Source organism: Terrapene carolina, unplaced genomic scaffold (genome assembly GCF_002925995.2).
Source record: "Terrapene carolina triunguis isolate 2854851 unplaced genomic scaffold, T_m_triunguis-2.0 Scaffold148, whole genome shotgun sequence".
Classification (NCBI taxonomy): Eukaryota; Metazoa; Chordata; order Testudines; family Emydidae; genus Terrapene; species Terrapene triunguis.
Genome location: NW_020664499.1, coordinates 2,329,961 through 2,355,164, shown reverse-complemented (window position 1 = coordinate 2,355,164; position 25,204 = coordinate 2,329,961). Strand labels below are relative to the sequence as shown.

General features: G+C 42.0%; 1 protein-coding gene across 11 annotated transcripts in view; it reads left to right on the top strand.

The window, feature by feature from the left end:
* The window catches only part of LOC112112062 (zinc finger MIZ domain-containing protein 1), a 504,548-nt gene that overhangs the window by 48,908 nt on the left and 430,436 nt on the right, over positions 1-25,204 (top strand). The gene's annotated exons all lie outside the window — the stretch shown is intronic.

The following is a 25,204-nucleotide window of genomic DNA, read 5'->3' as shown; positions in this document are numbered from 1 at the left end:
GCAGGTTTAAAACAAATAAAAGGAAGTTCTTCTTCACACAGCGCACAACCTGTGGAACTCCTTGCCTGAGGAGGTTCTGAAGGCTAGGACTATAACAGGATTTAAAAGAGAACCTCCATGAATTTATCTAGTTAAGTCCTTTAATGGCTATTAGCCAGGATGGGTAAGGAATGGTGTCTCTAGCCTCTGTTTGTCAGAGGGTGGAGATGGATGGCAGGAGAGAGATCACTTGATCATTACCTGTTAGGTTCACTCCCTCTGGGGCACCTGGCATTGGCCACTGTTGGTAGACAGGATACTGGGCTGGATGGACCTTTGGTCGGACCCAGTATGGCCATTCTTATGTTCTTATGTTATGTTATAGTTTTTTAGGGTTTTTGTTTTTGTTTTTTGAGTTTATTGTAAGTTGGGAAGCAAACTTTCTGTTTTCCCTGTTCTGACGAAACCATCTGGTAGAAAGACGATGAAGGGAACACTGGAATATCCTGGTCCCTTTGTGGGAGGATTTTCCCTTCCCCCTGTGCAGTGGCAGGATCTGAAACTAATTTTTTGAAGAAGATATAGTTAGGAGCTGTAGTTCCATTCAAGCAAAACATGTAAGCACATGCTTAACTTGAATCACACACGCAGCCCCCTTGACTTCAGGAGGACGATTCACATGCTAGGAATTGAGCACTTGCTTAAAATCTTGACTGGAAAAAGGCATATTTGCATTAGTCTTCACTTATAACTTATTTTGGAAATATAGTCCAGCAAGCTTTTTTAACTATTTATTTAGGAAGTTTTAATCTGTTTACAAATTCTTGTTATGTAAATATCAGAGACAGTACAATAATCATATCATTGCAACAGTAAGCTTGTGTTTAGAGAAATATTATACAGGGATATAATCATCAGATCTCTCTATTTAACAGGTTGTTTCCATATTGCTGAGTGAGAATCTTTATTCTGCCCATGACACGTTGTTTCTAGTCATTTTACTAAATTGAGTGAAATCTCTTGTATTTAACAAACCTGGGGTTACCATACGTCCGGATTTTCGCAGACATGTCCGGCTTTTTGGTCCTCAAATCCCCGTCTGGGGGGAATTGCCAAAAAGCCGAACATGTCCGGGAAAATACTCCTAGCTTTGTTTTGCCGGCATCCCTGTCCCAGTCCTCTGCTTACCTTAGAGCGGCTCCGGCAGGCTGCGAGCTGCAGGCGGATTCCCCTGCGGCGGCGGCAGCTGCTGCTGCTCCCCCCAGACACCTCAGCTTTGTGTAGCTGAAGAGCCGAGCTACCTGAGCGCTACCAGCTTCACGGTTTGCCGGGCAGCCCTCTCCCCTCCAGGCCCTGTGCCTCCGGCCGGGCGCTGCCCCTCCCGGGCTACGGCTGTGCTGGGGAAGCGCCCGACCGGGGGCGCAGGGTCTGGAGGTCTGGGGGCTGCCCGGCAAACCGTGAAACCGGTAGCGCTCGGGCAGCTGTTTCCCGTGGCTGGGAGGGAGGAGGGGGAATGCGGGGCGCTCAGGGGAGGTGGAGTTGGGGCGGGGACTTTGGGGAAGGGGCAGGGCCAGGCCCCCGTGGAGCGTCCTCGTTTTTTAATGTTTAAATATGGTAACCCTAAACAAACCAGGCATGCCTTTCAAATGTTAATATTAAAAAAAAAAAAAAAAACAGACAAGTGTGTGGGTTTGTTTTTTGTTTGTTTTTTGGTAGGGAAGTGCACTTTGTCTGAGTATGGTATAAATAATAACCAAATATCTAAGTATCTTTTGTCCACCAAGCTCTTTAATCACAGTAATGAATGTCCAGCTAAAGTAACCCACATCAACCTAGGTTGGCTTTCTTAGTAGGGATGGTTGAAAAATGGTAAGTCTCGTCTGCCAAAATTTTTGTAAAAATTGAGATTATTTTGTTTTCCTTCAAAGAACTATTGGGCTTTTTGGCAACATGATTTTTTGGGGGGCTTTTGAAAATGACTGATGACATTTTGGTATCTTCACTCCCCCCCCAAAATACGTGAACGCACAGAGTAAAAACAACTAATTTTTGTTATTTCTTTTGAGTTGTTAATTCCTTTTCTGTATGCAGAACAATTCCATTAAGGGGCTCTGGTGACTTGCTAAAACCACAATAGCTAAGTAGAAAATCTGCAGTATTTTTTATGAGAACCTCTATATAGAATTTTCTTCTATTAAATCATGGGTTATTCTATTTTTATTAGATTAGATATTTTTCCATATTTCCCACACTGTATTCTAAGAAAATAATCCGTGCTGATAATACTTTGTGCAGATACTGATTTAATGGTGGAAGTAGTAGAATAGGAGAGTTTGGCATAATATCTGTTGAGCACTGATGGGGGAGCGTTCAGTGCTATACAGAGAGAAGACATTGGTTCTACCCAAAAAAGATAGGTACATGTAAGTTTTACTTGTATAGTTCCAGAGCCTGTTAAAATTTTAAAATGCACCAGAGTTTTTAGACAACAAAACAGTCTTCTGGTGGACTTTAAAAAAGGGTTAATAGCGTAGCGTGTTCCAAGGCCAGCGAAAGAGTGCTAGACGGTCCTGAACTAAAGCCCACAGAAGGCAGTCTGAGTCTTTCCATTTATACTAACTGACTTTGGATCAGGTCCCAGAAACTGTTTTGTTGTAAAAGGCAAAAATTAAGTTAGTACCCATTTTACCCTCTACACTGGCACTGTGGAAATAAAGCTCCACAAACTTACTCTAAAATCCTGTAGAATTATACTGATAGGAGGGTTCAAAAAAAGCTTCTTTCTGCTGTCTTGGCACTGCTGACCGAGCTCATTAATGGGTGTTACTTACTAATGCTGAAAACATGGGTGCTTACAATGTTAGAAAGGAGGCAGTGTGGCCTACTTGGTGGATAGGGCAGTGGTCTCAGATCAGTGTTCTATTCCTGGCTCTGCCCCTGACTTCCTGTGTGACCATTGCTAGTCACTGTCGCCTCTCTGTGCCTCAGTTTACCCTCCCACCCTTGATCTGTTTAAATTGAAAACTTTTCAAGGCAGGGATGTCTTGTGTCTTCATGTGTTTGTACCAGGGTAGAGCAAATTGAATTAAGGCCATTTAAACCATGATCTAAATCTTAATTTTTTTAAAAAATGCTTTAAATCAGGGTGAGGCTTTGTAAAATGAATTTGTGCTATTGCCACTTTAGATTAACAGTTACAATTAATTAAAATATAAACGTTAGGGTTTTTTTAAATGCCTCTACTTTTGTGATATCTTATTTGAATTTTACACAATTGCAATAGGCACAAGAAAATATTAAAAACTATTGTCCTGATCCTTTACACACTTGAAATAAATGTAATCATTGAAAGGATTTCACCATTAAACTGGTACATGAATTTAATCACATGTGTAGTCCCATTGAAGTCAACAGGTCTATCCCTGTTAGCAAAGTGAAGCATGTGCATAAGTGTTAGCAGCATCAGAGGCAAAAATTATATGTTTATTAAAAACTTTTTACTTAGTGGCATACCGTCTTTGTCACTCCAAAACAGAAATGCTTTAGCATTAACAGTGAAAAGCTATTTAGATTTTCAATAAACTTGCAAAGTTATTGTGCACTTCTTTGTACGCAGGCCCAAATTGATTTGAGCACCAATCCCATTGACCTCCAGATGGAAACCCTGATGGAAGAGATTGTAGCATTTCAGCTTTCTTGACATGTGGCAGTTCAATATATTGGAAGGTGGTGTTTGTTGCAAATATAGTCCAGGCTTTTTGCTTATGAGTTTAGAGTTTATGATCTTCTTGCAGTAAGGATGCTAATGAGGCATTGCACTTGCCCTTTTCAGCATAGATGAACATGTTGAGTGTGAAACTTCTTAGTGGAAACTGTTAAGTCAGAAATTCTGTTAATAATGAGGCTTGATTAGAGAAACAAGAACAAAACCTCCATGTTAAAAATTTTATACTCAAAAATAGAAACAAAGGAACTAGCAGTGTGTACCAAAAAAAAAAAAAATCTGATTTTGAAATTAAAAAAACAAATCTCTTTATACACCATGGTATTTTAGTGCCCAGTCCAGCAAGGCCCTGATCTCAGTTGAGATGTGTGGGTAATACTGCAATATATATAATAATTAAAATAATCTGCTTTAGGTATGCCTGAGGAGCGATCTGGTATGGTTAATGTATGAACAAAGTCCCTAACCATGTTTTGGAATAATGCCTCTTACTCTTCTTATCCAATGCTGTTATAAACTCACTCAAAGACTAGCACTTGGGAAAACGAAAAGTGTAGGTGCAGGACTTGGGTTACATGCGCCGGTTGAGGATTTTTGTTTTATTTAGGTTTCTAGAGGTTCTCCCAAGAGTGGTACTGCTTTAGTTTGTTGGTTTTTTTCACCTTCTGAAAAGATGTCAAAAGAGAAGAATCTTTTCAAAAGCATGATCTGAAGATGGGCTCAAAAGTGGTTCAGTAATGAAGAAATGAAAATAAAGTTCATTTGTGGAGCTAAGCCTCCTGGGAAAGTCATTTGGGACAACCCAAATTCTTCCTCTTACCTGACTCTGGTGGAGTAGGAGCAGTCAGGATGGCTGTGTGTGTGGGGGGGGGGGGGGGCAGGGTTGGAATCAGTGGCGTGATGGACAGCGGTTTGCATTTGTGATATTGGGAGTTGGTGTAAAAGAGCAAGGCTTCTAATTCTCTTGCTAGGTGTTTTCTGGTGGTTTTAATTGTAGGTATCCTTTTTCTTTTGTGTAGATTTAATAAAATTAAACTTCTGGCAGTTTACATACTGAGTTTGGAGTTTCCAGGGCCTGATCCAGCTCCCATTGAAGTCAATGGAAAGACTTCTTTTGATTTCAATGGCAGCTGGATTGGGTCCCAAGAGACCGCTTATCGGAGTGCCTACATGCCACACAGTGCCATACTGGTAAGTGCCCTGTCTATATTATATGTCTGCATGTTTACATTCCATCTCATCATCACTGCATTCTGGGTCTCTGCATAAACTTGCTTCTTTTATTTTAAGTCTCCCATCAGTGTAGTTCCACTGATGGTAATAAAGGGGAGAGCACTCACCGGGGTGAGGTGGCTGTCAGAATTTTTAACACCGTGTTGCTTATGCTAGCTCTGAGCACGGTTAACTGACAGTGGTAAAAATGCCGGACCCTATCTATGTTAGCAGTAGTAGCTTATGAACTGTGGGAGACTTCCAGAAAGTCAAATGTAGATACTTTGCAGTGTCTGTCTCTGCTACTTTAGCCCATATAGAAACAAGGTGTGTTGTGTGACTACTGGTTAACTGTGTAAATGCAATAGATCTGGTCTGATTTTGCAAGGTGTTTTTCCCTGGCCATACCTCACAGGCCAGGTGTCATATTTTGGGAGGGGAAGAAGGAATTGACTCACTTTAGCAGTGTCTGATTTAACATCTGTTAGCTCTAGTTAGTCTAAATGCTCAGTTGTGCATCTTTCTGAAACAAAACTCCAAAACAACTCCAACTCGCATGGTTTGGTTATTAACCTGAAATTAGGCCTGGTTTCCCAGGATTTCTCATACCCTTCGGAAGAAATCCTTCTCTGTGGGTGCCAGGAGGAAAATATTTGTGTCTCAAACCCAACTGGTTTTCTCAGCTGAATTTTGGTTGAAGTTCAGGTTCACTCAAACAGTAAACTCAAAGTGAAACTTCGGTGTGTGAACCCACACACACCAAAAAAGAAAAAGTTGCTGTAACCACAGTTTGACACAGCTCTCTAGTCATTACCTATTGCTCAACCCCTCTAATCTGTGCATGGCAGCTTGCTTCCTCCCTTTCTAGTGAGGTAAACCTATTTCAGCGGGGGAATAGACTAGTGTTTTGAGATCAGTGTTACATTTCTAGGGGCTTGTTCAGTGGAGCCTTCTCCCACGAAAAACCCAGCAGGCGGGTGTTTTAGAGAGGAGCGAAGCTAAACCTTGTTATCTGTATTGAAATTGTCTAAATTGTGTATTCAGTGATTTAAGAAGGTAAAACTGAAAGGAGGCAGGGGATTTCAGCTATGGCTTCTTTCTCTCTGTCCTTGCATTGTGGAGCTGAAGCTGGAAAAGCTTTGAGGAAGTGCACAGGAGGCTCAGGTGAAAGGTTCAAAGTGCTTATGCTTTGGTTGTGAGAAACAGAAACAGCCGTTTCTGTTTGTGAAAGCACAGCCTTCCCAGCGCTGGTGAGGGGAGGGTTAGGCTATCAAGCTGCAGAGGATGTCTGTGTTCAGGGAGATGATTGGCAGGGCTGGAACACAACTCATTATACAAGCTGCAGCAGATAGGGGAAACATTAGTTTATGCCAATTCAAATTGCTCGAGTCCCTAGAGACCTGGTGATGTGATCCACCAGTATGAAATATTCAAGTTTTAATCATTGTTGCCTAGTGGAAAAACTGTAACTCAGTCTCCTCTAAAATGTTTACTCTACTCTACATAAACAAGTCTGACTATATGGAGAGTGCATGCAAATAAAGAGAGATGTTCCATAGCTATATTTTAAATTTCATTATATATAATTAAGAGATTTGATACATTGTTTTAGAGACTATTTGTATTACAGCATAATGAGCGTTGTAGAGAGAATGGTGGGAATGAGGTTACCGGTAGTATTCTGTGTGGCTGAAGAAGAATAGGGTATGACATTTGAATATTATGAGTACTATCAGATTAGTGATGGTGCATTGTAAAGAACAGAAGCTGAACTAGTGTTTAGAGCCTCAACTTAAATGTGTGCCTGAAATGCTTTTGATTTTTTAGTAAAACCAGTCATTTTTTCTTTAACCGTTTTTTTTAATAATCCCAAATTTTAGTGCTTTTTACTTCGTTTGGCCATGCAATATGATCTCAATTAGCTAAAAAGTCCTGTTATCCGAAGTAAGGTCATGTACTCTAATAATTACGTCAAGTATCAGGGGGTAGCCGTGTTAGTCTGTATCTACAAAAACAACAAGGAGTCTGGTGGCACCTTAAAGACTAACAGATTTATTTGGGCATAAGCTTTCGTGGGTAAAAACCTCACTTCTTGTTCTAATAATTACGTACATGATGGTATATGGTCAGGGCTGTCCTTAGGGGGGCGCAGTACCCGGGGCGGAAGTGATGGATTGGTCTCTTCCGGGACCGACTGCGCCGGCCAATTGCACCGGCCTGCGGGGCCCCCCAAAGCGTGGGGCCCAGAGCGGGGGATTGGGGGTGGGGAGGAGAGAATGCGGTCGCCCCAATTCGCCCTACCCAAGGGACGGCTCTGTATATCGTACTCATGAAAGTAATGTGTTCGCTGGATTAGGGGTGGGAAGTGAGGAGGAGAGAATGCTGCATAGACAGCCTGCCTCTCAATTGTATGACTCTTCCAGTGTGGTTCAGTCATTATGATTTTAGCTATGCGAAGGATAACTTAATAATTGCGACAGTTTTGTAAGTGACCTGTAAAGGGGAAAAATGGATTTGTGCCTCTCTTCACTTCTTAATTACATAAGGAACAACTTGCAAATCTTTATTCTTGGGTATTGCCTAACCTGGGAGATTCTTTGGCATAGTGGATCACTAATGGGGTTATGATAACATAGCATGATCCCAAGGAAATGAAATCTATTTACATGAGAGATGGCATTTTTTACTTTAAAGCTGTGGTTTGGGTATTTTAAAATACCAGTTTAACTGAATCACCCTACAAACATGTGGGGGGGGGGGGCGGGAGAGGAGAAGCAATTGCTGAAGATTCAGCACTCTCCTTTCCTTATGAACTGACAGAGCTGTACTGTCCACATCTGACTCCCCAGGAAAACCATAGAAGAGATTAAAATCCCTAGTATTTCTAATGTAAGATACATATTTTTTAAACAGTACATTTCCAGAATTTTTCCCTCTGCAGTCACCTCAAGGTTTCATTTGTGAAACCAAATTGCCAGTTAGAAATAGATGCCATTAGTTGGCTATATGTTTTAACATAAAAATATAGATTGGAGGTGCTGAGCAAGAAATACCTTCCATAGGCATAATATAGAGTTCTCCTTGGATTCAGTTTTTTTTTAAACAGTGCTAAGTAAAATCAATTTTCTTTAATTGCAGTGAAGTATCTGTATAGAAGGTTAAGGTTTACTCAGAGAGCTGCTCCCTGCCACAGGAAGGATTCAAATACTGTCTGATTTCTCTTGCAAGGTGCCAGCCCGTTGATTAGTATTGATTGCTGAAGGAATTGGCCACTTGACTAGGAGCCGAATCAAATAATCCCTCCATTCTTGCTTTGCAAATCCATTGTCATGGAACAATCTGCTCTGAAGCTTTACATACACATCACACCATGATGGGAAATTCTCCCTCAGAGTGGCTGTTAAAATTCACATTTAAAAAAAAAAAAGGGTAGTTTTAGCAAGCAATGACTGTTGATTAAATGAAGGGTAGAGTTTGTCCTAATACCTTATCCTGGCAGGTTTTAAAAGAGTAAGGGGTGGGGGGAAGGCAGACAAGAAATATGGGCTACTGGTGAAACTTTCAAAAATGCCTAAACGACTTGGAATTTAGGTTTTCAAGTCTCAAGTGCTTTTGAACATCTTACTCTGTATCTACACTAGTCTTTCCCCCCCTACAAAATGTCCCTATTGTTACTGCCACTATCAGAGTGCTAGAGTAGAGGGGCTCCTGTGACCAGTGGGGAAGCCCTTTTAACATCATGTTATCTAACACTGCTCAGAGCAGGCCTAATTGACACTAGTAAAACCCCAGAGCCCTCTCTACCCTATAGCACTCAATTGTTGCTACTACAAGAAGAGTGGAATGATAAGGTATATTGGGGAAAGGCTAGTGCAGAAGAGCTGTGGTGGCTGGTTGGAAAAAAAAAACATGCGTGCTTCAGAGAAACTCAATGGGTTTGTTTTTGGATTTGCTCAGACTCCAAGGGCACAATCCTGCAGCTCATATTTGCATGAGTATTCCCATTGATGCAAAAAAGAAAGGACTAACCTATGGGTAAGAGATGCAGGAGCAGGCCCTTCGGCCCCAGTCCTACAAATCAAACCACACAAAGCCCCACTGAAGTCAGGATCCAGCTGCATGATTTTATTTACAGCATCAGGGCCTTGCTTTGTAATGCTTTTTGCATGTAGCCTACCTCTGGATTTTATTAATCTACTGGGAGCTGGCTATTTCTCTTTTGGTCCTTAACTTCCTCTCCTCACTGCAGCCTTTCCCGATAGTATTTTTGAGAAACCCCAGCAGGACTAATCTCCTTGAAACATCAGTTCTGTTGCTTTCAGTTGATTACAAATTTAATGTGTGTTAAATTATTTATCAAATAATAATGTTAGTAATCTTTTAAAAAATATTAAATTTCTAGGAATAGTTCTATATTTCAGGTTCTAGAAATATTTCTTATTCCTCCATATGAAGCTTTTGGAAAGACATAAAATCCCAATATAAATATAAGTGAACACGGAGGTCAGAATTATTCTTTTGGATACAATTTCACAAAATGGAAACCATTCACCTGTTTTATCTCTAATGCAAATTTCGGTTATCATCAATCTCTAAGGGACATGCTAATATACCGTAAGTAATACAGCTTGCCAAGTGATTTCCCCCCACACATTTACAAATATATATCCAAATCCAAAATTGCCAAATTCCATCTGAATATTCCTTACTTGAAATTTATCCCTGCTCCAAAGTTAAATAGGATAATGTGAAAATATTTCCATTTTAGAAAAATTGAAAACAATTCACAAAAGTGAGTTATGGCCGGCATCGCCAGGCGGCACTGTTTTTTGCGCGTGCACCGGGAAGACAAGACAGAGTGGTGGTGCTTTAGGTAATGCAAATTTCTGTGTAGAGGCTGTAGTTACTGGAAGGAGGAGCAGTGGGAACAGGAGAGTTTGCTCTCTGCCTGGTCTCTAATTAGAGTCTGTTCTTGAGACTGTTCTTGAGGGGGGGAGGGATAGCTCAGTGGTTTGAGTATTGGCCTGCTAAACCCAGGGTTGTGAGTTCAATCCTTGAGGGGGCCACTTAGGGATCTGGGGCAAAATCAGTGCTTGGTCCTGCTAGTGAAGGCAGGGGGCTGGACTCAATGACCTTTCAAGGTCACTTCCAGTTCTAGGAGATAGGATATCTCCATTAATTTATTTATTTACACTTTAGGAACCAGGCATTGGTGTTTGGGAGAGAATCCTGAGAGAAGGGATTACCTGTGTGCTGTAGTGATTGCTGCTGTTCCAGAACTGGTGCATATGTAATAATAAAATAAGTTACATTAAGAATATACTCAGACTATGAATTGATAATTTCTCCTCCATTGGGAAGCCAGCCAGCAAGGCCCTGACCATCTGCTGCTGTTTGGCAGGACAAGATGCTGGTGTCAGAAAGGGATACTACTATTAGAAAAAGGGCCAACAGTATTTTATAGAAATATTGAGACTGCAAGGAACACATGACTATTTTTATTTAAACGTGCAGGTCTTCGTTACAGAATATAACCAAGTATTTTAACACACTGAGCTCTTCAATATACCTGTGTAATGTAGAAAGGATGAGGGGGAAGTTATATAAGTGAAGCATTGTTAGTCATAGTACTTTCTTTGAAGGTGGTAATTTGTTTTAATACACTTAGGATAATGAGTAGGCTAGGGTGTCTCCCCTTAGCTTTCAAGGTCACCACATTTTTAACATCTCCAGACTCTTGAAATGATTAGAAAATTGAGAGAGCTGGTCAAAGTTAATTTCCCTATATATCGCAAAGAAATGCAACTGGACCCATTGGCAGGATCCTCTTCTCTCTTTGCCAGCACCACCCTGTGACTTTTAAGAGAGTCTCAGGCTATGGCTACACTGGCGCTTTACAGCGCTGCAACTTTCTCACTCAGGGGTGTGAAAAAACACCCCCCTGAGCACAGCAAGTTACAGCGCTGTAAAGCACCACTGTAAACAGTGCCCCAGTGCTGTAATCTAATCCCCTCGGGGAGGTGGAGTACCTGCAGCTCTGGGAGAGCTCTCTCCCAGTGCTGGCGCCGCGACCACACTCGCACTTCAAAGCGCTGCTGCGGGAGCGCTCCCGCGGCAGTGCTTTGGAGTTTCGAGTGTAGCCATGCCCTCAGGTAAAATAGGATCCGGAGCAGAATTGCCCTGATTATGATTTTGCAAAACCAGAACTGACCCATAGATTTTAAACAGCTCTCCTCCGTTGCACATGAAATGGTTTGAAATGACAATACCATTACAAGTCCTTGATAGTGGGGATGCTCTTGCCAAATGATCTTTGTTTACAGATAATGAAATTTTGTCTCTTATGCTTGTAACTTCCCCCAGGTGTTCAGACCAGTTTTATTTATCAGTAAATGACTTATGAAAAGGACACTTTACTTTAAGTTTCAAATTAGCAATGGGTTGGTAATTGTTTGCTCAAATGAGTGGCCTCATTATTCTAAGACTTTCTTGTCAAGGGATCAGATTCTGGAAAACCAACGCTTTTTTGGTACAGCCATATGAGAGAAGTCCAAAGGTAGATGGGTACACTCTCTCTGAAAGAGGCCAATGCCAGATGTGGACCCACGATAGTGCAGCTAACTGTGCAACGTCATAATGGAACAGGGTATGAATTCTTTCTGATCTGCTTATACCCTAAAGCATGAGGACTTCATTGCCTTCATTTATTCTTTCACAGAGCACCCTTCCCATTTATCCTAGCAAAGGTAACTGTAGATGCTGAAGATCATTTTCATATTATGTTTTTTCTTGGAGAATTGAACTTTTTGTGGCTGTTGGCTATGTCTCCTCTCCACGAGAGCTGCTTTAAGATATGAAGGAGGAATACTAGGGGAAATCTCAAATATAGCGTAGAATGGAGTGGAGCTGTGGTCTCTTTGAATGTGTATTCTGTGAAACAGGGAGAGTGGGCATGGGCTCCAGTGATAATATATTTAACCTTAGCACTATAGCTGGTTGAAAATTGGAATTTCTGTACTACAGGAAACCGATATTTCAAAATGTTGTTTTTTACCTGAATTGGGGTGAAAATGCAAAGTATCCGTTTCTTTTGTGGAATGGAAAGTTCTGAAAAATATGTATTAGGAAATGTCTAAACATTTCATGTAGACATTGCCCATTGAAACAGATTGTGTTAATGTTCTCAGATCAAGAAATTTTATTTTACTTTGGTTCGACATTCATCTGTTCTCTATCCATTGAACTGCCTCAGTGCCTGATGTGAGTTGTAGTTTGGATGCCTCATGCCCCTATTCTAATCTAGAGGAACTCAGCCTATAGAGAAAAATGGAGGCCTGAGGTACTACAGCTCCCATGAGGCATTATACAGCAGCTCAAGCAGCTACAGTTCATTGTTGCGCTAACCCAAAACGAAAATGTTTTGATTTTCCAAATGGAAAATTTTCCTGTGGGGAAAACCTAAATTTTCCAGAAATTGCAATTTCCATTCAGAAAACATTATGATGGAAAACTCGCCATATACTAAATGTACCATCTCCTGTAGATGAACTGGTAGAGGTTGGTAGGCTTCCCCATGGCATACCTGTGCAGATCAGTATCACTTATTTGGGGTCATGTTGGAATATTAAAGCAGTTTTTAAGGCACTTAAATGCTAGCGATAGATAACAGCATTTAAACAGTACCATATACAAGACAAAAGCATAAGAGCAAACAGAGGAGATGGTGATCAATTATGTTACTTCTTGTCGTAACTTTAAAGATCTAATATAACAAATCTGATAAACCTAAGCACATGAAATTGAGAAAAAAATAGGTGCAAGAAGCTTATCCTAATGAGTCAGATGTATTCAAATAATGATGAACCATGCATTCTCAGTGAAACTTAAATACAGATGAGCTATGATGGGTTACATATAGAATGCTACAAATTAATGGGACCAGAAAGCCCTCTCCTGTTATGGATCAAAGTAATGGGTAATGTATGAGAAGGTACATGGAATACTGTGCTGTCTATTGTATTGGCTCATGGTAGGAACATGAGGTGTCCCCCATCCCTCTGAAGACCCCAGGACTTGTTTAATAATTTGCTCCTCTGCTTCCAGTAAATTAAATGTATTTGTATCCAAAGAAGAGTAATGCAAAATGTCTAAATTCACATACCTGAAGTACATAGACATGAAGGTGTAAATAGTGCCACAGCTTCAGGGGCTGTCCATTTTAAACAAATGACTTCATGAGCTGCAAAGGTGCCACCAGACTCCTTTTTTTTTTACAGGACAAAAAGATACCTTTCTAGACAGGCAAGCCCTGTTGATTTCATTACATAGGTCTAGGAGGCAAGGCCTGGGATGGCAGGAATATAGCCACCCATAATGTCCCTTGTTCAGCTTGATTGCTCAGCTTGTGTGTGATTTAACTGCAGTGTTGTTGGCATGCATGCCATGGAGCTGTTACAAGCACAGTGAATTGTTGGACCCACCCTGATTTTTATCCTCCTTATCTTTGCTGTTAGCTAGCATTGTGGTATACTGCTTATGGCCTGAGGATAGGCTAGTGCATTACTCTGAGGTTGACACTGGTGCCTGTCTCAGTGTGAAAGCTTGCGGTTGTCGCCTGTTATGTTAATAATCTGAGTTATTACTCTTATAGTTAAGTGTAGAGATGAGGATGAAATATTGTACTGAAATTGATTGCAAATGGGTGCTTGTGATGCAGGATAAAATCAATAATTCAACATTGTCATATCTTTTCATTTTACCAATATTATTGTATTACTTTCCATGAGACTCGTTATCATACGAGTCATAAGCTGGTTTGGAAAGAGAAATTTTAAAGAAGTTTGATGCATTCCTGCACCAATTTGAAAAAAACATGTTTGGTGGGGTTTTTTTTGATGACAGCTTTTGATTGTAAACAAACATTGTACAAAATGTTTTGTTATGACAGCAGCTTTTCCTGGCTAGTTGGATATCAATATTTGGCACCATTTCATTGCTTGACTCTGCTTTCTTTAATTGCTTTCAACAAAAAACTTCTTAGGATTTAGGTTTGGGAGCAAATAGAGACTTAAATCGTGTGTGTTTAAGCATAGTTCTATTGTAACATCTAAATTATCTTTTTTACATGGAGAGAAATGTTCTACTTCAGTTTTTACGCTGATGTGTACAATGCAGCATTCTGATCATCAGGAATCTTTCCTGGCAGTAATTTCTACTTGGGTTCTGGATAATGGGAACAGAGGCTCACAAACAATAATGCGCATTAGTGGATCTAGCCTGTATGTAGTTCTTAATTGCTTTAATTTACTGAATTTTTAAAAGAAAGAACTTCAGTGGATTTAGTGCTGGTTGAAAGATGGGAGGCTGACAGTGGAATATTGAAGTCTTCCTTTTTATTCACAACGTGGGCCGTGGCATTGCAGGCTTAACATCACTGCCTGGCCCGTATATCACAACTAGAGCTGTGCAGATGATGGAAATTGCATTTCATGAAAGATTTAGAAATTTGTCTTTGTTCTGATTAGAAATGAAACCTGAAAAATTAAAAATTATCCAGAAGAAAATTCAGAGAAAAAAGTTGATTTTGGGTGGATCAAAATGTGGTTTTTATTAATAGTAATTTCCAAACAAAAATCAAAACCTTTTGTTCCAAAAATGTTGGTTTTCCCCTCAAACAAAATGTTAGTGAAAGGGACACAGTTTTGCATAGTATTTCAGCTTAGACCCACCTACATTCTCTGATGGATGGTGGATCCCTTGAAGTTTTTTCTGTTCAGATGTAGGCTGCAGCCTTGACCACGGAGGGTTCATATATGGAAAAGAGATCAGTCTGCATGCAGATCAGCCCTTGGCTTTTGTGCTGAGACTACCAGTTGTTATTGGTGGGGGTGGCTTGGCTTTGTGAACAACCCATTTTACATTAGCTGCCAGCTAGTTAGTTATCAGTGTGTGGTGAAATCTTGGCCTCACTGAAGTCAGTGGGCTCAGGATTTCACCCCTGGTTGCTACTGAGATAGATTAGATTTGAACTAGAGAGCAAAGGGCCTGATCCTCTAAGTTACTGAATGCTTCCTGGAAGATACCAAGTGCCTTCAGCACCCACTCCCACTGAGGATAATAAGAGTGGAGGGTGCCTGCCACCTTACACATTGGACCTTAAATGAGGGGAGGTGGATAGCTTGTTACCACTCTATGAAATCATCCACTTCCCTGTATTGCTAACAACAAAAATCTCCCTTTCCCCTATCTGCTTCAGCCCCTCCCAACAGAACTCTTTTTTCTTCTCCATTCACGGTGAACAAATTCATGCCTTCAGGATTTGTAGTCTTTGCACTGTGCTATGTGATAGCTACCCAGTGAGATGCTCTGGAAACTGCATTAATGATTGATAAAAGCTGAGAGCTGTTTAATTTTTTTCTTGTTTAATGGCTATCAATAATTTAATGCACTTACTGTATGTTTTTAAGAAATAGCACCCATTTTACAGGCTTGGGTTTCGCAGGTTAAATGATTCAAGCTTCACAAATGTTGTTTTGAGGAGCTAGAGCTTTTCCCTTTTTAATTAAAAAAAAAATGGGGACATGAGGTAGAGGCATTTCTCTTGAAACAAATGGTTCTGGTTTTTCAGTATCCTTTAGTTCTGTTGTAGCAAGATAGCTGGTTTGCTGAATCGCTGAAAACCGTTTCAAAGCTAAATAAGAACCCGTGTCTGCTGTCATGTTAGCATGCTGCCCATCGATAATGGAAAGCATAGGAGCCTGACATGGTGTAACTAACAGGGATCCCCAAGAGAACGCCACTCTAGAGAGTGTATCCATGTGCCTGACATTACTGCCTTTTCTATTCTAACCCAGGGCTCAAGTCACACAGAAATGTTATTTGACTAGATTTATCTGCATCCAATAATCAAATTCATTTATAAAAACAAGAAACAAAGAGAGGGGATTACTTCTAGATGTAACTCTTGGGATCATTTGCCTTAGCCTGGTACCGAAAACTGCAAATCAGGAATTAAAGTAGGGTTGCCACCTGTCCAGTTTTTACCCAGACAGTCCAGGTTTTGGCTTCTGTGTCCGGGTGCCATTTAGGGTTGCCAGGTGCTCAGTTTTTGACTGGAAAGTCCAGTTGAAAAGTGGACTTGACAACCCTAAATGGCACCCAAACCAAAAGTCTGGTTACCGCAGGATAGGGGGAAGCACCAGGTCATTAACCTGCACCCGCCCTCTCCTACCTGCAGACAGGCTCCTTGAGACAATCCAGCAAGCGACTGACGGGGGGGAAGGAGGGGAGCGATGGGGGCGGGATCTTGGGGCAAGAGGCAGAGAAGGGGGCGGGGCCTCTGGGTTACCAGCACTTAGAAAGATGGCAACCCTGAATTAAAGAGAGGGGAAAATAGATATTTGGACTGATATAACTGGGTCTCTGCTTCTCTGGAAGGCACCAGTCCTATGAAGTGCTGAGTGTCTTCATCCATAGTCATCTTTTGGAGTGGAAGGCACTTGGCACCTTGCTAGATTTGGTCCTCCAGGCCTTGTGTATAAAATATACACACACTGCAAAATTCTACTTGCCCCGGATGTATAAATTACATTGATGAAATAGTCCAATGTAATTTGCTTTCTTCTTGTTGGTCATTGTGGTTAAAGGCTGTGTGAGTAAACTCAGTGCCTGGGATGGTAAATTTTAATGTTTGTTATATAAATGTGTGTGTATGAATATGAGTATAAGTATTAAACTTTGTTTCACGTTGACAAATGGTTTTCTTGTCTTTTTCCAAGTTAGAATACATTTAAGAAAGAGACAATAGTTCTTAGGGTGTATTTGGGGGAAGTATATATAGGTATAACATGAAAATGACCAAAATAAACCTTTAACGATGTAAGCAATGGAGCTGGTTGGGAATCTTTTAATGAAATGTTTTTCTGTCAAAAAATGCTGGTTGAACAAAATTGAAACTTTCTGCAGTGTTAACAAATTTCCAGTTTTGAAAAAAATTGAAATGGCGATGTTGTTTTGATGCTTTCAAAATGAAAAGTTCTGTTTTAGGTTTGAAACAACTTTTAATTATTAAAATAAAAAGAACAGTTGAGAGATGTAAACCAAATTTTTGTTTGAATTTTTGGTTTGTGGAAGTTGTTGAGTTGTTGATTTGACTTTTCATCCCCATTCAGGATGGGAAAAATCTTTGTCATCTTGAACATTTGTTCCTGGGATAGGAAAACAATTTACAGCCCAGCCCTAGTAAAAAGCACTCCTACTTCTTCAAATGCCCTAAATAAAATGGTAGAAGGATATTTACTACACCCAGAACTTACTCAATTCAAACCATTATTATTAAAAAAATGTAATACTTTTTATTTAGTACCTTTCATACAGATGAAGTTTAAAGTGGCTTATAGATTTCTACTAGCGGGCAAACCTGTGTGTTCACTGGAGCCGGTCAGATTATGGGAAAACGTTATTAATGAAATCCTCATGACTCATCTGACCATGCTCCTACCCTTTGTTTTCATTTCTATAAATATTTTTGCAACTTTTCTGTTTGCACAGATATTTATAGTGGAGCTTTTATGTTTGGAAACACCTATTCCAAACTGTAGGGTTTAGAAAATAAGGAGAGACTAGGACAGTGATTTTAAAATAAATACACCATCCGTTTTAATCAGCAGCGAGGGAACATGCTCCAGAAAGTGAAGATCCCGTAATCGGAGACATGTGAATGTGTACTAGCCTTATAATGTAAAAAAGGTGTCTGCAGTGTAGACAGCCATGGAAGTAGGAGAGAATAGTGGCTGGAGACAAGTCAGACAACTGTCCTATGGAACCAACTCTGCATACAGCACAGAGCTGTGTGTGTGGTTTCGTAGTAAGACGCTTAGCTGGCTGGTGCTTGTGAAATGGCTGCTGCTCTTTGTGACAGGCGGTGGATGTGAGGAATAGTGACAGAGACTAGAGACTTGTAAATTCAATAAGAGTATCTCCCAGATACATGAAATAATGTTGTAAGGAACATTGAACTCCAGCTTGTAAGGGTATGCATTTGGGGAAAAGTTCATGCACTTTTTGCCACTTCATCATGTGTCCCCTCCCTCCTAGTGTCTTTTTTTCTTTCTTTCTTGATTTTTTACAGTTAGAAACTTTGGTTTCGTCCAGAGGCACCAACTTTCAGTGTTCCCGGGGGTTACTTGACCCCTGCTCCACCCAGGCCCCACCCCCACTCTCCCTCTTCCTGCCCCCCCTCCTCTCCCTCCCTCTCTCCACCTCCTGCACACTGCTGAACAGCTGATCAATGCGGGTGAGAGGCGCTGGGAGGGAGGGGAAGGAGCTGATCGGCGGGGCTGCTGGCGGGTGCTGAGCACCCACTGTTTTTTTTCCGAGGGTGTTCCAGCCCCCGAACACCCACGGAGTCGGCGCCTATGGCCTCATCTACCCTGGAAGGCTCTGTGGTGACTAGTGAAGTAATAATTTTATTGGGTCTTCTAGGTGAAGAAGCTGAAAGATAAGCAGTAAAAGGGAAGGGATTTTTACTTACTCTGTGTAAAATTCTTAGGTTTTTTCCCTTTTTTTTAGCGCCTGTTTAACTCCAGTGCTTATTGATCACTTGGAGAAGGGATATCTTTGCTAAAAATTCAATCTTTGTCCATTTGAGTACACATCTGAGACCCTCAAGAAGTCCTCCAGGAAAAAAAAAGATAAAACCAGATCTGTTGTTTCTCATTTCTAAGGGAGAGGGGGGAAAGCAGAACAAGAAAAATGATAGGAAAGAGTGTCTGAGATGAAGGATAGTCTTGTGATTAAAGCACTGGTCTGGGATTTGGGTTATAAACATCCTATGTGCTGTTGGGCAAGTCATTGAGGCAATGTCTACACTAGAGATCTTACGGCAGCATTGCTGTACCGATGCAGCTGTGCCACTGTAAGATCTCCTGTGTAGCCACTCTATGCCAGCAGGAGAGACCTCTCTGTCGGCATAATTAAACTACCCCCAATGAGCGGCGGTAGCTATGTCGGCGGGAGAGTATCTCTTACCGACATAGTTCTATCCACACCGGCACTTCTGTCAGTGTAACTTATGTCAGTCAGTGGTGTTTTTTTGTTACTTTTTCACTCCCCTGACTGACAAAAGTGCTATTGAAGACATAGCCTTAATCTCTCTCTCCCTCACTTTCCCATCAGTAAAATGGTGATAATACTTTCTTTGTCTTGCCTACTTACTTTGTAAGCTCTTTGGATCAGGGACTTTCTCTTACTATGTATATGTTCAGCATTAATACAATGGGGCTCTGATTTTAGTTGATTTCTCTAGGTATTACTGTAACACAAATAATAAATTTTTGGGCATGGTCTTAAATAATCAAGAAACAAAACCAGATTATAAACCAAATCACTTTTAACAGAGCAGTTACCCAAATCATCTCTTCTCCTCCCAAAGCCCTGGCACTGAGTGTGTGGTGTGTGTGTGTCAGTCAGAGAGAGAGAGAGAGAGAGAGAGAAAGGGGGATGAGGGATAGGTGATCAGTCTTGGTCAGGAAATGATGAGGAATAACTTCCCCCTGAATTGTTTCTGAGTGGTAGCCGTGTTAGTCTGTGTCAGCAAAAACAACGAGGAGTCCTTGTGGCACCTTAGAGATATGCCCAAATAAATGTATTAGTCTCTAAGGTGCCACAAGGACTCCTCGTTGTTTTCCCCCCTGAACTGTGATTTGGACGGCTTAGGTAGGCAGAATGCTATAGCTGTCTGGAATGGATATTGGCAGAACTACCAGGGTTAATACTCCTACTCTTGCAAGCACGGTGGGATTTTTGAATGATAAGAAATGGGTGAGATATGTATGGCACCTGCAGTAGAACAGTGCTCCCATGGCCTTAGTGTTTACCTAAAATTATCTTGCTTAGGCTGAGATCTAATGAAACCTCAGCTCACGCTGCATGTGGCTGTAGGCTTATATTTATTAAAAGTTAGATATGGCAAAATTATTGGAATAAATCCTTGATGAATTTATCAACAGATCTTGTGAGAAAGCTTGTGTTGTGAATATGTGGATCTTCCCTTCAATTAGGATCAGTTACTGTTGATTACAATGAATATTGAAGTTTCTGTGTCAGTACTGAATGTCCTCTGTTCTCCATTTCTGTATTCTCAGACTATGTTGTAGTTTGTGTGTATATACCAACACTCCATTGTGGTAGGCGCTGTACAAACACAGAACAAGAAGATGATTTCTGCCCCCCAGAGTTCACGCTGGAAGTAGAAGACTAGTGATAACAGTTGCAGACAGACATGGGGGAGTCACGTTTCATGGTTACAGGATGAACTGTGCCTTAGATCGCTTTAGTACCTCTGGAATGCAGCTCTTATGTGACTAGCCTGGCTTCCTGCACCTCACTGGATGGAACCACTCTAGTCCAGCCACTCTGACTGGATATCTGGGCTGCAGCCACCCAGTTTCCAACCGAGTTAATAACACAGGCCCAACTTGGTTTTGCCACCTGTAATAATTTACCTTCAGGAGCCTGTGACAGTAATAAGGCCTAGTCTAATGTCTAGATTTACATCGCTCAGGGCTGTGAAAAATGTCACGCCATGTGTAGCCTAGTTAGATCAACCTAACCCACACTGTAGACCTAGCTAGGTTGATGGAAAAATTCTTCTTTCAACCTAAGCATCACCTTTCAGAGAAATGGGTTAACTACTGCGTCAGGAAAACCCCTTCTGTCAACAGAGGACGCGTCTATACCAGGGGTAGGCAATCTATGGCATGCGTGCCAAAGGCGGCACGCAAGCTGATTTTCAGTGGCACTCACACTGTCCAGGTCCTGGCCACTGGTCCAGGGGCTCTGCATTTTAATTTAATTTTAAACGAAGCTTCTTAAACATTTTAAAAACCTTTATTTACTTTACATACAACAATAGTTTAGTTATATATTATAGACTTATAGAAAGAGACCTTCTAAAAGCATTAAAATGTATTACTGGCACGCAAAACCTTAAATCAGAGTGAATAAATGGAGACTCGGCACACCACTTCTGAAAGGTTGCCAACCCCTGGTCTATACTATGGCAGTACAGCTATGGCACTATGACCATAGCTGTACCAGTGTGGCTGTTGTAATGCAGGCATATCTTAAGTATGCAGTGACACAAACAGCATCATCAAAACAAAGCATCATTTATTCATTCCTCTAAGGTACAAAGCATGTAGAGCAAAGGATAAAAACAATAAAACGCCTCTTGGGTCATATTTACAACACCTGGCAAAGAAAGTTTAAGGTGTAAATTCCTCTCAGCTTATCTAACTCCATCTAACTGGCAGGGAGAAGCAACTTCTCTGAGTACAGCAGACTACTTAGGCTCACCCTTGGGAAGAGTCATCCATTCTGGGCTGCATGGAGCCAGACGGGGTATTGTCCAAATTGTTTCCCTCAAGGACCCTTGTCTTTGCCATTGTTTCATTTCTCTTTACAGCCTCCTTTTGATTTAACTCCTGGCCACTGGTTGCTCATGAAGTTTTTGACTGGCGAGGCATAAATCACAAAATAGGCTACCCAGTGTTTAATTGAATAGCTACTAAAAGCTGTCCTTATTTACAGTGAAGAAGCAGCAAGTGAACCCAGGAGCTGGAGCCGCTACCCAGCCCAGAGTGGGAGGGTGGGAGGAAGAGCATAAGGCAGGCACAGGGCTTAATGGCAGCTCCTCACGCGCACACATGGGGCCAGAAAGGCGCAGGGTGTAGGCCCCATGCCCGCAACCCTCCTGCATCCTGGGCTGCTACAAACCTGCCATGGCCTCACCAAGCAGTGGTTACCACAGCAACGCCATTATAAAGTGACTCCTGGGCGTTGTTAAATTGCCATGGTAACAAGGCAACTTCTTGAGGCACTATTAGGTATGCCAAGATTTGAGTCTCACGTGGCACTATGTTCTTCAAAGTTTCTGGCACTGTGTTTCACCACTGGAAAGAGTGAGTTATGACATTTAAGCCTAGTGACAATTTGTCCTTAAATCTGTATATATTTATCAATGAAATAAAAAAGAATATGCAAAATGTATTTTATAGCTTTTGGGAATTCTTGGTTTGGCTGTGCCTCACTTGCCAGTGCCTGGGCTCCTGGCATTTAGGCAAGTTAATACCACAGATAACCTGAGGGGAATATGATGTTTATAAAAAGAAGTACTACACAGAACTCCCTTTCTTTTGTAAGCATTATGGCAAGGGAGGATAATGAGAGAGCTTTGCAGATGTTTTGCTTTTCCGTAGGTCCCAATTCTCTTTTTGTTCATGGTGGGAAGAGGACTACAACTATCTCTGTAAGAGCAGTGATTGTTGAGTCCTGGCTCTGGCCCTCAGTGAGGCTTGTGACTAGAACTGGTCAGGAAATGTTTGAGAAAACTGTTTTTGTTGAAAATGCCAACCCAAAGCTTTTCCTGCAAAAGGGTGAGTTTAGGGGAAACATTCATCAGGAAAGGTTTCTCGGGACCAGGATGGAATTGTGAAAGCAAGAGATGCCCGCACCCCTTAATCCAGAATAGCCAGTAGCTGAGTGGTTAGGATACTTACTGGGGATGTAGAAGACCCAGGTTCAAGTCCCTGTTCTGTTTTAGGAGAGTGAAACTATGTGTATGATTTTTATATATAATATGTATTTAAAACATATGACATTTAACTAGTATAGCGACTCCTAACTGGCTCCACCTGACTGGTGTCTGTGGTTTTTATAATCATCCGTACAGACTTTTCATCATAATGCTGCCTAAAGCGTGTCTTTGATTTAATAATTAAAAAGGAAAGACGGATGTATTTGATTTGTATCACTGATGAATGCAAAATAAGTGTGTGTATTTCTTTTGCTGTCTTTCCCGACATGGTCTGTGGTGAGTCTGTCAGTAAATATTGATTAGTGCATTGCCTCAGGAAGTACATATGTCACAACCAGTTCATTGAGGGTCATTTCTTTTCAGTTCTCCACAATCAGGGCTCTAAGCCTACTCCCCTTTGCATGAAAAAGTGTCATATTTTGAGTACTCTACTTATTATCTGAAATTGGTTAAAGGCAATTTAGTGCAAACAGCCGTGGTACCTGATGTGTAGAGGAGATGCAAATAGGGAAACTGTATATAATTGTGCTTTTCTACTATGTGGGAGAGTCTGCCGTTAGGGTTTTTTTTTAAGATAGATGATTCTTTTGTATCTTAGGATCTATCATTCTGGATCACTGGTTTATTTTGTCTGGGTACTTCAATGGGCAGATGTAGCAGAGCTGAACAGGAGACATTTTGTGCCACTGATCTTTTTTGTATTTTATCTCTCTCACTCCTGTTACGTGCAGTCTCTGTGTCTTTTCCTCCAGGATCTTTGTTGAGGTTTTCATTGTTTATTTACACTATTGTTGTTACTTTGTGAATTCTTTTTTAGGCCATCACGTATCTAGAGGGGAAGCTGGTCAGAATTATCTTTGCAGCTTTAAGTCTGCCTATCAGGTAGAAAAGGGTGAAGAGTGGAGGTTAAGTCCCCCTGGCAGATGCAGAAGCGGCGGCCTTTTGGAATTGGAGAAACTGTACTGTGCATTGAATGGTTTTAAGAACAGATTTCCTTATGATGGGGTTGCCTTCCCTTTTCTCCCTGTTAGCTTCCCCAGCATCAGATAAAAATCACCTCTTTAGCGAGATCAAGTGGCACAATTCGTCACTGTTTGGTATTAGATGCATTTGTTTTTTCTTTTTGGGGAGAAGGGTAATCTTAGTTTCTTCTGTGTTCAGACAATTCATACTCAGATTTTTCAGGGACAATTCTTTAAATAAACCCTCAGTCAGAGAAGGGCAGAAAGCAGTTTGCCATTTCCAGGGCCGGCTCCAGGCACCAGCCCACCAAGCTTGTGCTTGGGGCGGCACCTGGAGGGGGGCGGCGCGGCGCTCCGGCCCCCGGGGAGAGCGGGGCCACAGCCGGGCTCGCCGCCCTCCCTCTGGTGCTCTGGCCGCCCTCCCCCCGGCCGCTGGGGGGAGAGCGGCGAGCCCCGGCAGGGGCTCGCCGCCCTCTCGCTGCCCTGCCCCCTGCGCTCTGGCCACCGGGGGGAGAGCCGAGCCCCAGCCGGGGCTCGCCGCCCTGCCCCCGGCGCTCTGGCTGCTGGGGGGGAGAGCCGAGCCCTCGCCGCCCTCCCCCCCCGGCGTCCTCCCCCTTGGCTACCGGGGGGAGAGCGGAGCCCCCGCCAGGGCTTGCCGCCCTCCCCCTGGGGGCTCCGGCCGCCCTCCCCCCCCCGCAGGCGGCAAAAAAGCCAGAGCCGGCCCTGTCCATTTCCTCAAATATATTAATCAGGCAAATTTACTTCCTATGTATCTCTTTTATTCCCCCCCCCCCAACTTGTTTGCCTTTCATTTGGGGCTAGCCACCAGTGAGAGGAAGAGGACGATGAAATATGAGACACCTTTGAGTACTCCCTAACATTGGTGGTAGCTGTGGGGGAAGGAATGGAACAGGCTGTAAACACCTCTTTTTCTGACAGTGGTATGTGGAGGGGGAGGGCAAGTTAGTCCTGACTGGGGTAACAGAAATGAGTGAAACTCTGTGAGAAGCTTATTAGGTAGTGGAGGCTGAGGCTGAGCATTGGGTTCCTTGTCCTAAGTTTCTCTTTCAGCTAAGGGTTATGCTAAGCCTGCCTAAGGCTATGTCTGCACTACGGACAGCCGCTGTAAGGTCTCCTGTGTAGCTGCTCTATGCCAGCGGGAGAGAGCTCTCCCGCCAGCATAATTAAACCACTCACAATGAGCAGTGGTAGCTGTGTTGGCAGGAGAGCCTCTCCTGCCCACATAGCGCTGTCCACACCAGCGCCTTTCTTGGGGAAACTTGTGTCGGTCAGGGGTGTGTTTCTTCCTTGGACATCCAGTTGTGGCAGATGGGGCCAGAGATTCCTCTGAGGGGAGGGATTAAGCTATTGTGGGAGCTGAGTTGGGAAAGTTTCTGTTTTGTGAACTGGCTTCTTCAGTCTGGAGAAGGGTTGTTGGTTTGTACCTCAGTCTGGAGAAGGGTTGTTGGTTTGTGCCTCATCTTTTTGGATTGTATTGGGTTAGGAGTTCCTTGGTGTTTGTATACACTGGAATGAAAATAAAAAATAAAAATATTTAAAATTGGGGTAGTGGTTATTCAGATACGTCACGTGTTGGTATTAATGTTCTTTGATAGGATGAGCACACAAGCATTTGTATGTGTGATTTTTAAATGTCTGTGTGTGTGCACGCATGCATGTGTACGCATACTTGGGCATGTGACTTTAAAATTCTCCACTGTTGTTTTGCCA